This window comes from Kogia breviceps, chromosome 7 (assembly GCF_026419965.1).
Source record: "Kogia breviceps isolate mKogBre1 chromosome 7, mKogBre1 haplotype 1, whole genome shotgun sequence".
Classification (NCBI taxonomy): Eukaryota; Metazoa; Chordata; class Mammalia; order Artiodactyla; family Physeteridae; genus Kogia; species Kogia breviceps.
In genome coordinates this window covers 8589613-8603503 of record NC_081316.1, presented here as the reverse complement: position 1 = coordinate 8603503, position 13891 = coordinate 8589613, and the positions used below count along the sequence as shown (strand labels likewise).

At 51.6% G+C, this 13891-nt stretch overlaps 1 long non-coding RNA gene across 1 annotated transcript in view; it reads left to right on the top strand.

Annotated features, from left to right (window-relative positions):
* The window catches only part of LOC136794462 (uncharacterized), a 45898-nt gene that overhangs the window by 16065 nt on the left and 15942 nt on the right, over positions 1–13891 (top strand). The gene's annotated exons all lie outside the window — the stretch shown is intronic.

Genomic DNA, 13891 nt, shown 5'->3' with positions numbered 1-13891 from the left:
CTCCTTTTGATGGAGAGATTTGCAGGTCTCCTCCTCCAGGAAGCCTTCCCTGACCCCCAGGCTGAGGCAGTTACCATCACTATACACCCACAGGGCATGGTGTGCTTACCTCCATGTGGTGAGTCTAATACAGTATCGTCATTGTTTGCTCATGTGTCTATAAACACACTGGACTCTGAGATCCCTCAGGGCGAGGACTGTAGCGAGCTTTCCTGTGTGTGAAAGTGCTGGGGGGGGGGCAGCAGAGATGAGGTAAGGACCCCTCTTCTCATCAATCATCGAGTACCCCTAGTGTTTCTGAAGAGCAAGAAGTTGGAGAACAGTAGTCATGGACTCTGTGTGAGCCAAGATGTAGGTTGGCTGCATGCTCCATGGTCACAGGACACTCCCAGGCCCCCTGGATCCATTACCTAAGTGGCCCGCTCCAGAGTACAGCTTAATCTCTTGAAAGGGTTGATAAACAATCACCAGGCACCTGAACAAATGGAAGTGGTCAGAAAGTCACTCCCTCAGAGGGCTGGGCACACTGCTCCTGCCCAGAAGTCATTAATAGGATTAAGTGTGTCCTCCCTGTCTGGAGCTTTTAATTAGCTCAGGAACCGAAAGCCTTTAAGAAGCAGAGATGTCACTGCAGTTAAGCCAGGGATGTCACCCAAATTGCTCTCTCAGTGCCAAGGTGGGGAAAGGGCACACAGCTAGGCTGAGATAGCAGCTGTTTGCCTGGGGCGGGCGGGCAGGCATGTGGCTTTCCCCCATCTCCTGGTCCAGTTGACATAGTTCTGGAGAATGATGTGCTGACCCTCCACGTTCTCATATGACTATTAGCTCCTGGGCCTCCCAGAGAGTTTGCTCTTGAGAAGTTGGGAATACAGCTCATGCTCTGCGGACCAGTTCACCAGCAATGTCACTCTGAGAAGTGAGGCAGGGCCAAAAGAGAAATCAGTTCACTCTCTAAACAGTGGCGGGTAGAATTAGGGTGCTGAGACCACGGGTGTTTTCCCCAAGTGCGTCACCTCTGGCCAACTGGAGAACAGTCAGACACTGAGAACGTAGCTGATCCTTTGTGGGCGTGGGGGGTTGCCACCTCTGGCTGGGCAGACAAGTCAGTCCATGGTGGGTGGGCTTGTGACTGCAGGTGTCTGGAGTCCTGGCTCCCGTGCCGGAGTCCCTGCAGGTCCCCAGAAGGAACAAAAGTGCCCCTCTGCCTGAGGTTGGCCCGAAATTGAGCCTGTGTTCCTCCCAGCCTGCTCTGTAATTAGAGACATAGGCACCACTTAAGTGATTGGGGAAGATTATATAGTTTTAGATAAATAAGATTAGAGTGTCCTCTCTTTCCTGATTCTTACCCAGGTGAACACCCCAGGAAACCGTTGAAAATAATGCTGGGGAGACACTCTGGTTCCGGTACCTCCTGTGGAGTCTAAGAGGCAGGAGCTCCCAAGAGAAATCCTGGGGGGGAAGGGACGGGGAGAGGAGAGAAGAGGAATGGGCAGTGCGGAGCCTGGCACGTACAGTAAAGAGAAGGATGGCAGGGGGTTTGTTCACACATTCTTTTTTTTTTTTTTTTTTTGCGGTTTGCGGGCTTCTCACTGCTGTGGCCTCTCCCGTTGCGGAGCACAGGCTCCGGACGCGCAGGCTCAGCGGCCATGGCTCACGGGCTCAGTCGCTCCGCGGCATGTGGGATCTTCCCGGACCGGGGCACGAACCCGTGTCTCCTGCATCGGCAGGCGGACTCTCAACCACTGCGCCACCAGGGAAGCCCTGTTCACACATTCTACAAGTATTATTGAGCACCTGTGAACAGTCCCTAGACCAGGCCCTGGGGATGCAGTCATGATTAAGTACTTAAGTTCTAGAGTGAATGAGGAAAGAATGGGCAAAAAAAAAAAAAAATGTTACGAAGATAATTTCAAATAGTGATAGGACTATGAAGGAAATAAAATAGTGTGATATGAGTGAGTAGGTAAGGAAGCCCTCGCTAAAGAGGTGATGTGTGAGCTGAGAACTGGAGTCATTTATGGGGCAAACATGGAGGGAAAAGCATTCCAGATAGAGGGAACAGCAAGGAGAGGAGAAAGCAAGAGAAAGACTGGGAGGGGCAGGCAGTGACATGGGAGAGAGAGGATGAATGTGAAACCCCAAGGCCCTATACACACTCTTTATGGTCTCACTGATTCTATTCAAGTAGTGAAAAGAATTGTTCCTGTTCAGATTAGAGGGCCCACCTGAAGCCTTCTGTAGGAGTCATCCCTTCGGTATCTATAGCGCTTAAAGGTTTTCCAGCAGAGGAAAGTAGACAGCTCACCGGGTCTGCAGTCTGGGTTCTGACCCAACAGGGAGGGTCTACTTCCTCCAGGCCAGTCCTGAGCTTGAGGCCCAGATGCCTCAGGGCCCTTCTCTACATCTGAAGGGGCAGGGGAAGGAGGCCCAGTTTCGTGATGCAAACACCCTGAAATACTCCAGGTCAAGAAAAGCTCACAGACCGTAGCCCCTCTGGTTGTGGACTCAGGAAAATCTGGTTGGTGTGCTCAGCAGTGGCTCCAGCTGTGAAGCATAATGCATAAAGATGCTCCAACCCAGGCAGTGATGCACAGGAGAGAAGGGACAGAGGTAAGCTTCCTGCCTGTCCCAGACACTGAAGGTCAGGTGGAGAGAGAGGCGCCTGACAGGTTGGGCTGTGAGCAGGGATGGGGTGTGTGTGTGTTTGTGTGTGTGTGTGTGTGTGTGTGTATGAGGGGAGAGGGCTTGGCTGGGGACTGACACGCTTAGAGACTCGCTGCCCTTCTCTGGGTCTCAGTTTTCACATTTATCGAATGGGGGAGGTGTTAATGACCCCTAGGGTTCTGTCTTCTCCAAGCAGGGAATAGGGGGAGGTGGGGTGAAGGACCTGCCTCCTTAGGAGGCCTGGAGCTCCGATTTTCCAGGCTTCCATCCTGGAGCCTCCAGGAGGGTGTAAGGCTGGGTGTTTACACTTGGCGGGCAGGCTCTGGGTGGTGGTGAGAAGGTCGCCCAAAGTAAACCTGCCTTGTTTGCCTGGATTGTAAAGGAAAAAACGCTTTGGCACACTGTAACAGGAACTTCTGAGAAATGAAAACATATTCATCCTGGAGATTAGGCTGACTTCCGGGGCACAGAAGGGGGCCCTTTGTTCTCTTGTGGCTCCCTAAAATGGGCCTCACGGCTGCTCTCTCTGTACCCCCCACAGGGCTGGAAGTGGAGTCCCTGGGGTTGCACCCTGCCAAGAGGGCGGGGGTGGGCCTCAGACCCCAAGCTCTCACTCTTCTCCATCCCCCTGGCCTGTGGTTCCTTCCCCGCTCCACCCGGAACCATAAAAATACCTGACATTTATTGAGAACTTGCTTTGTGCCAGGCACTAAATACTTGACTTATATTATCTCGTTTAAGGCTTGGAACAAGCTTGTGAGATAAATATCATATTCACTGATTCTAAGATGCACATTTACACCTCTGAAATCAGAATGTGTCTTATGAATCAGTAGTATGTTATACTTGAATGGACAGTGTTTTTCCCTTCTTAGCGTACAGTACAAAAAAAAATGGTGTATCGTACAATTGATGACATCTTAGATTCGATGAAACATGATATTATTATCATCCCCGGTCTGCAGAGGAGAAAACCGAGCCTCAGAGAGTTTTTATGACTTACCACTTCTTTATTTTGCAGGAAACCAAGGCCTCCAGCCATAAGAGGCTTTCCTCAGGTCAGCCAGCTTCAATGAGACAGAGATAGGACTGAAATCCAGGCCTCCAGGCTCCTCACCCAGGGCCCTTTCCACTCACCCCAGATGAACTGGGTTTGCTCACTAGGGAGAGGCAGGAGCTGAGGGGAGGGCCTTCCAGGGCCTTCCTCAGCAGCGAGTGAATCACCAGCCACTCTGCCTTGGAGAAGGGCCTTAAAGATAGATTTTTTTTCCCTCTCCAAATTCTCTGAAGACTGAAGTTCCTTAAGGACTAAGAAAACACTTGTTTCCCTTCCAGCTCCTTTTCCTGGTAATTATTTTAGCTTCTCTTTCCCTGAATTTCTGTTCTACTGTCCCATCTTCGGACTGGAGGCAGGCCCACCCCTTGGCCCTCTGTCTGCCTGCTGCCTGGGGAACAGCTCCACCCGCTTCCTGCTTTGCTCTCAGTCCTGCTCTGATCTCACCCTTCTTTCTTCCACCTTGAATCACCTGCACCAGCTCTGCTTCTGGAGGCCTCTAGAACCCAGGCTACTGGCTCCGACCCCGAAGACATACACTCAGGCATACTCTATATATAGTCCTCCATCTCCCTCGCTCTCTGAGTCTAAAGTCAAGGGAGGAAGGTCAATAAGGCCAGTCTGTCCTCTTGCCTCAGTGAGCCCCCATGTTGTCGGGGGCGCTCCCCTGCCTATCCTGCTTCACTTAGGGCTGCAGAGCTGGAACTGTGGTAAGGGCAGGGGCATGGAAAGTCAGAGGCTTGACTCTGCCTATGATCTACTGCACTGTAGATCTACCCCCCCCACCCTACCCCGTAGCCTCGGTTTCCCCAAGCTCCAAGGCTGGTGAGGCCGAACGGCCTGTCACCAGGAAGCGGAGAGGCAGCATCAGGCGTTTAAATCACAGGCTTTGCTAAAATGCAACCAGGCGCGGTTCACGTCAGCAGGGACTGATTGCCATCCAGGTTAAGCCAGGACCTCAGATGCTTCCCAGTCAAAGGAGGGCTTTGGATAGGATAGTCTCGAAATTCCATCCTACCAGCTCTGAACCGCTATGATTCTGTCTCCCTCTCTGCCCAGAAAGCAAATATAGGCCTTGTGTGTGAGGAGCCCGTGTGTTCTCTGGGCATCGACTCGGCCAGGAGCCGAGCGTGCTGCCCGCGGTGGTGTGACTGGGTGCGCACGTGCCGCTGGGTGGATGACCCCGTGTCTGGAGGTGTGGACCTACGTGTGGGGCTCCTGCCATCCGTGCACATGTGCAGGCCTCTGGAGTAGAGAGGGCCGGCTCACACCGAAGAGCAGGCCCACCCCCCCGTGCACATCCATGCCAGAGCGTGCGGCTGCAAATCTGGTTTCCATCTCCTTCCAATAGGCAGCTGGGCTGGGGGAGACTGAGTGGAATATTAATTGTGCTTTTGCACGTGGCTGAGCTCCATGAATGTGGTGGTCGGAGGAGCAGCCTGAAGCTATGTGGGGAATGAGGGGGAAGCCACAGGAGCGGGGTGCCCTGGCCTTTACAGGCACACTTGGGAGGAGGCAGAGCCTTGAGACCCAAAAGGGTGGGTGGCGGCGGGAGGGAGAGGGCTTCTGAGACCAAGGATCTGGGGACGGCGGGGAGGATGCTAGCTAGGTTTAGGGTGATTCGGACGTTTGCCTGATCCAGAGCCTGGCACGTAGTAGGTGTTCAATAAGTGCTTGCTGAATGATTAAATAGCTGACTGCTCGAGTGCATGAGAGATCTCACAGATACTCTTACCTGGGAGAAGATGCACGACTGAGTAGGAGGAAGGAAGTGGGCACACTGGAAGCACCTACCACAGCAGGCCACTCTGAGGGTCACCGTCAGGCATTTTATTTTATTTCAAACACAGAAAGTGTTTGAAATAAATATCACCCTTGCTGCACACACTCTCGCCTCCCCACTTGCCCTTTTTTGGAAGGTCCAGGTGAGAACTTTTTCTTTGACTTCAGGGCCCAGAAACGCTGGCTGCTTCTGAGAGGTGGGTCTATTTTTTTTTTTTTTTTTTTTGCCTGTGCCGGGCAGCTTGCAGGATCTTAGTTCCCCCACCAGGGATCGAACCTGTGCCCCCTGCAGTGGAAGCGGGGAGCCTTAACCACTGTACCGCCAGGGAATTCCCAGAGGTGGGTCTATTTTCAATCTAATGGATACTCTGGATTTTATAGCTCACTGCCTTTCCTTCTTTACTTGGGCTGTCAGGAAGCTCAGAGATGAGTTTGCTGGGGCCCACCTCTTGCAACAGGGTCTCATGGGGGTGCATTTCACACACTGACTGCATCCCTGGCTTCATCTTAGCTTTTTAAACCCCCTTCTCCATATCCTTTTCCCTCTATTAATAGCCATTTAATTCCATCGACTGTAGGGTTTCTCAAGAAACTTTAATACACCCTGACGTGAGACAGGTATAAATACAAAAATTTTTACTTTTATAGGTGAAGAAGGTGAGGGGACTTCCCTGGTGGTCCAGTGCCTCAGACTCCGCGCTCCCAATGCAGGGGACCCGGGTTCGATCCTCGGTCAGGGAACTAGATCCCTCATGCTGCAGCTAAGACCCGGCACAGCCAAATAAATAAATAAATAAACATTAAAAAAAAATTAACCATAAAAAGAAAGAAGGTGAGGCTCAGAGAGGTTATGTTATTTGTCCAAGGTCACACAGGTATTAAGCAAGAGAGTTAGGAATTGGAGCTTGGATCAGTTTGACAATATTTTCAGTGTGCCAGACTCTAGGAGTGGACAAGGTGTATAGCAATCAGGGGGCTTTCAGGGAGCTGGGAGGGGCCTTTAACTCTCACTGGCCCTCATCCAGTCTCTGCTTCTTCTTTTTTTGAAAATAAATTTATTTATTTTCTTTATTTTTATTTTTGGCTGCATTGGGTCTTCGTTGCTGCACGCGGGCTTTCTCTAGTTGTGGTGAGGGGGGCTACTCTTCGCTGCGGTGCGGGAGCTTCTCATTGTCATGGCTTCTCTTGTTGCAGAGCACGGGCTCTAGGTGTGTGGGCTTCAGTAGATGTGGCATGCAGGCTCAGTAGTTGTGGCTCGTGGGCTGTAGAGCGCAGGCTCAGTAGTTGTGGCACACGGGCTTAGTTGCTCCGCGGCACGTGGGATCTTCCCGGACCGGGGCACGAACCCGCGTCCCCTGCATCGGCAGGCGGCCTCTCAACCACTGCACCACCAGGGAAGCCCCAGTCTTCGCTTGTTGAAGAGCAGGTCCAGGGGGGGATTCCCGTCCCAGGTCATGCACAAGGAGGGGGATCTGGGGGTCCTGGGCATCCTCTGTCTTCAAGGACCAGTCCCAGGCCCCACAGCTAAGCAGAATAAACAGAAAACCAGCAGAGCTGGGCTTGGCAATCACCAGTTAAAGCGAATATATATTCCAGATGCTCTGAGGAACGTTTCTGGAGCCTCCAGAACTGAAGGGCGGATCAATTCCCTGGAGGAAAGGAATGGATTTGGGCCCAGGGGAGCCGCCTTTTTTCTCAGCTCTATGGCAAGCAAGCACCAAGCGTCCACGGATCAGGGCAAGGAGCTCCAATGCTGCATTTTCCGTACCTCCGTCCCTCGCCATGGCCCCTCAGACCTGCCCACGTAGAGTCTGTCTCCCGCGGGGAGCCCCTGGATGATGACCTTGGGATTCCCCAGGGAGGCCTCATACTTACCTGTTAGTGAATTCATTCCTTACAGGGGATCACGCATGTGCGCCACAAACCTGGGGACCCCTGGGGAAGGCACAAAGGATGAGCCTAATCTAGGGGAAAGGGGTGTTGTTGTTCTGAAAGCTGCAGTGGAGAATGACAATGTCGGTCAACCCAGGGGACACTGTCACACTGACAGTGACACAGAGCCAATGAGTAAAGACTCATTTCCAGATAAGCCCTGAGGTCTCCTGTGTGGGATGCCTTCAGACACAGCCTGCATGGCCTGGAGGAGAAATAATCATAGAAATAATGATTTTCACAAACTGCCATTTATTGTGGACCCGTTGCCCTTTCAATGCTCTGCCAGTTTGCAGTGCTTATCTCAATCTTCTGCATCTATAAAGAGCACCTATAAATCAATAAGACAAAGACCAACAATCCAATAAAAATGTTGACAAGGAATATGAACAGTGAGTCTGGTACATTTATACAGTACTATTTATCATGTCCCAGGATCTATCTAAGCTCTTCCTCTGCATTTTCTCATTTAAGCCTTACCACAAGGCTTGGAGACAGATACCATGATTACCCTGTTTTCCTGAGGCTCAGAGAGGTGAAGACACTTGCCCAACGTCACACAGTTACTTGGTCTGACTTCATAGTCTGTGTTCTTAAGGTACGAGTTGGGATGAGAGTCACCATTTATGGGGACCCGAGGCCTCAGGAAAACCTGGCAGGGACTGGGGAGGGACAGTGACAGAGGGTCAGCCAGCTGAAGTGAAATCCTGTCTACTCAGCAACTTGGGAAGAAACCTGGAACCCCCAATATCTAGGGAGAGGGGTTTTTTGGTTTTTGTTTTGTCTTTTTTTTTTTTTTTTTTTTTGGCGGTACGCGGGCCTCTCACTGCTGTGGCCTCTGGTTGCAGAGCACAGGCTCCGGACGCGCAGGCTCGGCAGCCATGGCTCACGGGCCCAGCCGCTCCGCGCCATGCGGGATCTTCCCGGACCGGGACACGAACCTGTGTCCCTTGCATCGGCAGGCGGACTCTCAACCACTGCGCCACCAGGGAAGCCCTGTTTTGTCTTTTTAAATTTGCTGAATAGATAATGCATCACATGACTCAAAAAATATATATATATATATAATGAAAATTAATCCTCTCATCCCTATATCCTATGTCCTAACCACTAAGTTCCCACCCTTCAACCAACATATGATTCATTTTATTACTTTCTTGGGCATCCGTCAGTGGGATATGTGTGTGTGTGTGTGTGTGTATGCATATTCATATGTATACACATCTTTTCTCTTTTTTATTTAACCAAAAGGAGCATATTAAATACACTGTTCTAGGGATTTCCCTGGTGGTGCAGTGGTTAAGAATCCACCTGCCAGTGCAGGAGACACGGGTTTGAGCCCTGGTCCTGGAAGATCCCACATGCCGAGGAGCAACTAAGCCCGTGAGCCACAGCTACTGAGCCTGCGCTCTAGAGTCCGCGTGCCACAACTACTGAAGCCCACGCGCTTAGAGCCCGTGCTCCGCAACAAGAGAAGCCACTGCAATGAGAAGCCCGCACACCACAACTAGAGAAAGCCTGTACGCAGCAACGAAGACCCGACGCAGCCAAAAATAAATAAATAAATAAATAAATTTACATTAAATACACTGTTCTACATCTTTTACCCCCCATTTTATCTGTTTTGGAAATCTTTCACATTAGTACATAGAGCACTTCCTCATTCTTTTTTTTTTTTTTTTTTTAAGTAGGTGCATAGCTACCAATTGTGTGACTGTACCATAATTTATTTACGTGTCCCCAACTGACGAACATTTGGATTGTTTCCAGTTTTTTACTGTAATAAATAATGCTATCATGATAGCCTTGTTCAGGCACTGTATATCTGTAGGATAAAATCTTGGAAGCGGGATTGCTGGGTCAAAGAGAATGTGCATATGTAATGTTGACAGACATTTTCAAATATTTCATATTGATTTATCCCCCCACCAGCAGTATATGAAGCTGTTGGTTTCTCTACAGTCTCTCAAACAGTGGATATTATCAAACTTCTGAGTGGTTTCCGGTTTGCATTTCTCTTATCATTAGTGAGGTTGAGAGTCTCTTTAGATGTCCTCAAACAATTTATGTTTCCTTTTCTGTAGACGCTTTTCATTCTCTGACTTGTAAAAAATTGGTGGTTGGTCTTGTCTTATTGATTTCTAGAAGCTCTTTATATGTTAGGGAGATTGTGATATGATTTGCAGCAGCAGTGGGGCCACAGTTGGCATCCCCTCTGGGAAAGGCTGTGGAGGTGGATTCTTCCCCACATCTCCACCCTCTCATCCAAGCCCAGCCATTGATTCAAGGAGCATTCATTGAGTATCTCTTGAGTGCCAGGTTCAGTGCTTAGGCACCTGAAACCAGAGGTGAATAGCCAAAGTTCTCAGGTTGCTGGAAGTTTGGTGGGGTACCAGATCTGTAATCAGACAGGTGGTGGTCCAGTGTGAGATGAACTGTAGTTCAGGGGTTCAGAATGAGTGCTTCAGGAGCCTGTGGGAAGAAGCAATAGCCTCTGCCTATCCCAATAGACCCTGACACCTGTCACCTGTGTCCACCTGGGGCACGGGCTGAGGCTCTGCCTGCTGCCCCTCTCCCCTCCCTGTGGGTTCAGCCCTCAGACTCTGCAGAAATGCTCTGCTCCAGGAAGATGGCTCCCTCAGTACCTATTTACAGAGTGCTTACCACACACCAGTCTTCCCTGAGCTCATCCTGTCTGCTCTGCCTCCACGTGGCCTCCTTCCCTGGCCTGCACTGATCCTCACCGCCTGATTCTACCCATCATGCATTTCTTTTTACTTTTTCTTCTTTTTAAAAAGTATTTATTTGCACACCCTGGGTCTCAGTTGTGGCATGTGGGATCTTAGTTGCGGCATGTGGGATCTTTAGTTGTGGCGTGCGAGCTCTTAGTTGCGGCATGTGGGATCTAGTTCCCTGACCAGGGATCGAACCCCGGCCCCCTGCATTGGGAGTGCAGAGTCTCAGCCACTGGACCACCAGGGAAGTCTCTGTCGTGCATTTCTTGCCACCCGTTTGTGGTGTCCGTGCCTCCGCTGCTCAAAGGATTGTAATCTCTTTGATGGTACGATGGGAGACTTTCCTCTGGGTCCCCTCCCCTTGGCGCTTAGTATCCGGTGACGCTCAGTGAAGGCTTGCTGGATAATTGATCATCAGGTGGCTTGGGTGTTAGGGAAGTCGGAAACCATGGCTCACCTGAATTGGGGTGTGTATGTCGGGGAAGTGAGGATGGCCCATTAAGCATGGGAAAGGATGGTAAGCCGGCCCCAGCATCAGAGGCCGGCCAAGAAAAGGTTAAGCTTGCCAGAGTTTTGTATATGGAATGGCACCGGGTGCGGGGGAAAAAAGTACAGACTAGCAATTGAGCCCTGTCTCATCCTGGTTCAAATGACATTGTCTGAGCTTCCCCAGCCTCGCCTCCTGCACTAATTACAGACCTTCCCTAGGGAGGAAGACCAGGGCCAGGAGGTCCTCATTACAGGCTCGCTCGCTGGAGGGAGCAAACCCCAATGACTGAACTCAATGACCAAACAAACTCTCTTGAAGGGAGACCCAGGGGTTCCTCTGTATATCGCTGCTGCTGCCTGGCTGGGGAAGGGTTAAGAAGTAGGCATATGCACTGGAGGGACAGGCCAAAGGGTAATAGTGGGGGGCCAGGCTCGGGCTAAAGTTCCCCTCCCCGTCCCTACTTGCCCGGGGCTGGGCTCCCTTCTTGCCTTTGCCCCCCAAGATGGCTGCCACCAGGGCTGTGTCAGGGCCTCCTTGCTGTGGTCGCCTGCCGGTCGCCTCTCCCTGTGGCCTGTGGAGACCTCGCCTTCTTTAATCTTCCATTTATCTCGAGGCCTCGCCCCTCTGAGATTGGCTTTGATGTGGGGCCTGCTCCCAGGGGAGAAATCAAGGGTTTCTGAGGCCCGGTCTGGACTCCGCCCACTGCCCCCAGCCCAGGCGGGGCCCCCGAGGTCTCCCAGCCATCAGGGCCAGACAAACCCCCAGGGCGACCTCAGCAGCCAGGGCAAGAGCTCTGGGCCTTGACCTTCAGGCACATGGAGGGGCTGCTGCCCCAAAGTGGAGGAGAGGGCCCAGAAGTAAGAGTTTCGTTAGCACACTGTGTAATTTATTTTTCTACCTGTCTGGCCCACGAGACTATGCGTACAATAACAACAGCAGCAGCAGCGTTCTTGCATGCCAGCTAAGCACCAGGCACGAGGCTAAGCGTCCTCCATTGATAACACCAGTTAGTCCTTATAACTGTGCGCTATGGCTATCATTTCAAAGGGGAGGAAACTGAGGGTTATTGATTCATTCCTGTTCATAAAGATTTATCGAGTTCCTACTATGTGCCAGGCACCGCTCTGGGCGCTGAGAAAGTAGCAGTGAACAAAGTGGGCGCTTTCCTGCCCATCTGTACTCGTAGGGGAGACAGGTCATTAACAAATGGTCAAGTACACATAGTATCATGTTCGATAGTATAAAGATACAGCCTTGAATAAAAGGATCCTCTCGAGTCAGGGCCATCGTGTCGGACTCAGTGGTGTCCTCTTTGGTGAGGAAACAGAGACCTGAGGGGAGGGAAGGAGTTAGTCATGTGACTAAGGAAGAGGAGGGGCAAAGGTCAGAGGTTGGAGGGATCTTGTTTTGCTCCAGGCACAGCCAGGAGGCCCGTAGGATGAGGGGTGGACAGTGATAGGAGGCGAGCTGGGTAAGAGGGCAGGAGCTGGTCTTGTGGGGTCTGCTGAGGAGTTTGGAGTTCATTCTGAGTGTGACGGGAGCGACTGGAGGGGTTGAACATGAGACGGACTCAGCACGTAAGTGGCAGAGGCTGACAGCCAGCTCCGCTCACATGGCTAGAAGTGGAGATTTAAACACAGGTGCGGTCTGACTTGAGGATGGCGGCTATGCTGCTGTCTTCCGCAAGGGACAGGGACTGTGTCCCACTGGCCTCTGAGTGTCCCCTTGCCCCGCAGAGGGCCTGGCACAGACTGAAGGTCCAGCAAAGGCTTGGGGATCGGTTCTGGCACTTCCACTGGCCAGGCAGTGAGGTTGGGCAAGCCGTTGACATCCCTCTGAGTCTCAGTTTATCCAGCTGGAAATGGGGGAGAAAACAACATCCGCCCTGCCTATAGGAGCCCACCTGGTGGGGGACCAGTGAGACCTGATATCCGGAAGGACTTTGTGCGGTGGGAAGTGTCAGGAAATGCTCTGCTGTCCGATTTCATCTCTCCTCACTCCCAGGACAGCTCTTGACATCACTGCTTAGGGGCACAAACGTGTCCTCGTGGCTGTCCTGCCCCATGGGGCAAGGCATGCCCGTGTCACCTGCCTTAGGTATGTGTGAGCCTGTGTGTATGTCTGTTTACCTGTGGTGACAGCACCTAGAGGGTTGCTGCCTTGGCCTGGTGCTCTGTGGGAACTTGACCTCCAGACCTTGGGGAGAGGGAGTGGGAGACATAGAAACAGGGGCTTCTCTCCCCCCTCATCCATATTGGGGCCCCTGGAATTCCCATAGCTCCTTCTATAGCCTCTGTCCCAACCCACAGTGGAAGGTGTGGGGATTGGCTGTACACCTGTCGTTCTGTCCCACCTGCCTGTGGGCTCCTGACAGCCAGGACTGCACCTTGTTCTTCGTACGCTAGGAAGCAACACGGTGTCTGGGATATGATGGATGCTTCATAAGTGATGGACGGATGAATGAATAGTCCATGGTCCCTGCCATCAGAAGGGCCTGGAGTTACAGGGCTTCTGGACTCTACTTTAGCCAGGTCACTGCTCCCAGGTGGGCCTCAGTTTCCTCTTCTACAAACAGGGTTTTGTCTTCACTCAGTCCGTCATCTCTTGTGACTGTTATGGTACCATGGTATATTTTAGGGAAACAGACACTAATTAGAATCAGTGCTGCCCTCAAGACGCTGAAAGGTGTCACAGGCAGAAACTGCAACAATTGCAATGTAAAGTGATAAATGTCTTTATAGAGAGAACCAGAGTGGCTCAGAGGAGGGAGTGGTCCGCTCTGCGTTGAGGGGAGGACAGGAACATTTCACACTATCAGGGGTTCTTAATGTGAGTCTTGAAGGATGAGTAGGCGTTGGTTAGATAAACAAAAAGAGAAAAGGGCATATTCTGGGCAAAGGGAACAGCATGGCAAAATCCTGAAGGTACAGCAGAGCCTGGCACCTTTGGGGCACTGCTAACAGTTGGGAACGGCTAAAACTTTTCAAGGCAGCGAAGGCATGGTGAGGGGGTAGGATTGGAGAGGGGAGCTCAGTGCTATCTCCTGCAGGGCCTTGTAGGCCCCCTAAGGGATGCTAAGAGCCGTTCTGAAGGCAAATGGGAGCCACCGGCAGATTTTACAGAGGCAAATGGCATGATCAGGATTGCATTTTCCATAAACCACTCTGCTGTGGTGTGGACAACAGATTGGAGGCCAGCAAGACTAGGATCGGCAAGTGGAATTATGCGGCTGCT